Source organism: Hordeum vulgare, chromosome 4H (assembly GCF_904849725.1).
Source record: "Hordeum vulgare subsp. vulgare chromosome 4H, MorexV3_pseudomolecules_assembly, whole genome shotgun sequence".
Lineage (NCBI taxonomy): Eukaryota > Viridiplantae > Streptophyta > Magnoliopsida > Poales > Poaceae > Hordeum > Hordeum vulgare.
The window spans coordinates 150,332,372-150,335,373 of record NC_058521.1 but is presented as its reverse complement, the minus strand read 5'-3'; positions in this window follow the sequence as shown (position 1 = coordinate 150,335,373).

Genomic DNA, 3,002 nt, shown 5'->3' with positions numbered 1-3,002 from the left:
AGCAAGTCTCCGTCAACGTGTCAAATTTTGGCGCTGTTGTTTGAGAAGTAGAACATATTCATAGGATACCCTAAGGAAACTATCGGGTATACCTTCTATCTTAGATCCAAAGGTAAAACCTTTGTTGCCAAGAACGGATCCTTTCTAGAGAAAGAGTTTCTCTCGAAAGAAGTAAGTGCGAGGAAAGTAGAAATTGATGAGGTAATTACACCCCCTCTCGAACAGGAGAGTAGCGCAGCGTGGGAAATTGTTCCTGCGGCGCCTACGCCAACTGAAGAGGAAGTTAATGATGATGATCATGAAGCTTCGTATCAAGTTACTACTGAACCACGAAGGTCCACAAGGGTACGATCCGCACCAGAGTGGTACGATGATACGTCCATTTTGCATCATGTTTTCATGTTGATATTTATCGCTTCTTTTGGTGTTATTTCACTTCACGGTACTATTCTTATGCCTTTTGTCTCTTATTTTGCAAGGTTTACATGAAGAGGGAGAATACCGACAACTGGAATTCTGGCCTGAAAGTGGAGCAAAGTTGAGATACCTATTCTGCACAACTCCAAACGCCGTGAAAATCAACGGAGATTTTTTTCCCAATATATAAAAAATACCGGGCCAAAGAAGTGCCAGAGGGGCACCAGGGGGTGCCCACAAGCCTACACGGCGCGACCACGCCCCAAGCCGCGCCATGGGGGCTTGTGGGCAGCCCACTGGCCTACTGGCCCCCCTCTTTTGCTATATGGAGGGTTTCTTCCAGGAAAAAAATCAGAAGGGAGCTTTTTCGTGGTTTCACCGCCGCCACGAGGCGGAACATGAGGAGAACCAATCTAGAGCTTCGGCATGACGATCCTGTCGGGGAAACTTCCCTCCCGGAGGGGGAAATCATCGCCATCGTCATCACCAACACTCCTCTCGTCGGAGGGGACTCTTCACCATCAACATCTTCATCAACACCATCTCATCTCCAAACCCTAGTTCATCTCTTGTAACCAATCTCCGTCTCGCGACTCCGATTGGTACTTGTAGTTGATGCTAGTTGGATTACTTGGTGGAAGAGTTTATGTTCAGATCCTTGATGTTACTCATTACACCTCTGATCATGATTATGATTATGCTTTGTGAGTAGTTACTTTTGTTCCTGAGGACATGGGATAAGTCATGCTAATAGTAGTCATGTGAATTTGGTATTCGTTCGGTATTTTTATGTGTTGTATGTTGTTTTTCCTCTAGTGGTGTTATGTGAACGTAACACTTCACCATTATTTGGACCTAGAGGAACGCATTGGGAATTAGTAAGTAGATGATAGGTTGCTAGAGTGACAAAATCTTAAACCGTAGTTTATGCGTTGCTTCATAAGGGACTGATTTGGATCCACTAGTTTAATGCTATGGTTAGACTTTGTCTTAATTCTTCTTTCGTAGTTGCGTATGCTTGCGAGAGGGGTTAATCATAAGTGGGATGCTTGTCCAAGTAAGGGCAGTACCCAAGCGCCGGTCCACCCACATATCAAACTATCAAAGTAACGAACGCGAATCATATGAACTTGATGAAACTAGCATGACAGAAATTCCCGTTTGTCCTTGGGAGCGTTTTTCCTCTTATAAGACTTTCTCCAGGCTTGTCCCTTGCTACAATTTGTTAGATCCTTCTGCTCCTCGTTGGGTTCGACATTCTTACTTATCGAAAGGACTACGATTGATCCCCTATACTTGTGGGTCATCAAGACTCTTTTCTGGCGCCGTTGCCACGGAGTGAAGCGCCTTTGGTAAGTGGAACTTGGTAAGGAAACATTCATATATTGTGCTGAAATTTATTGTCACTTGTCCCTATGGATACTAATCCTTTGAGGGGCTTGTTCGGGGTATCTTCACGTCGAACGGAAGCACAAATAGTTGCTCCTCAACCTGCTGCACCTACTGAAAATATTTGCGTTGAATTTCCTTCGGGTATGCTTGAGAAACTACTGGCTAATCCTTTTACAGGAGATGGAACATCACATCCAGACTTGTATCTAATCTACATAGATGAAGTTTGTGGCTTATTTAAGCTTGCAGGTGTGCCCGAGGATGAGGTCAAGAAGAAGGTCTTTCCTTTATCTTTTAAGGATAAGGCATTGACATGGTATAGGCTATGTGATGATACTAGATCATGGGACTACAATCGGTTGAAATTGGAATTTCATCAAAAGTTTTATCCTATGCATTTAGTACATCATGATCGGAATTATATTTATAATTTTTGGCCTCGTGACAGAGAAAGCATCGCTCAAGCTTGGGGGAGGCTTAAATCAATGCTATATTCATGCCCCAATCATAAGCTCTCGAGAGAAATTATCGTTCAGAACTTCTATGCTCGGCTTTCTCGTGATGATCGCACCATGCTTGACACTTCTTGTACCGGTTCTTTTATGAAGAGAGATATTGACTTCAAACGGAATTTATTGGAGAGAATTAAACGCAACTCTGAAGATTGGGAGCTTGAAGAAGGTAAGGAGTCACGTATGAATTTCACTTTTGATTGCGTTAAATCCTTTGTTGAGACAAATACTTTTTGTGACTTTAGCGCTAAGTATGGACTTGACTCTGAGATAGTAGCTTCATTGTGTGAATCATTTGCTGCTCATATTGATCTCCCCAAAGAGAAGTGGTTCAAATATCATCCTCCTTTACAAGTCAATGTAGTTAAACCCACTCCAGTTGAAGAGAAAGTCATTGCCTATAATGATCCTGTTGTTCCCAGTGCTTACATTGAGAAACCACCTTTCCCTGTTAGGATAAAGGATCATTGTAAAGCTTCAACTGTGATACGTAGAGGCTATATTAGAACACCTACACCCCCTGAGGAAATTAGAGTTGAACCTAGCATTGCTATTATCAAAGATCTTATGTCTGAAGAAGTTGAGTGACATAATATTCACTTCGGTGAAGATGCTCCTAGACTTGCTAAACCTCACGTTATAGACAAACATAGGCCTGTTGTTGGCATGCGTGTAGTTTCT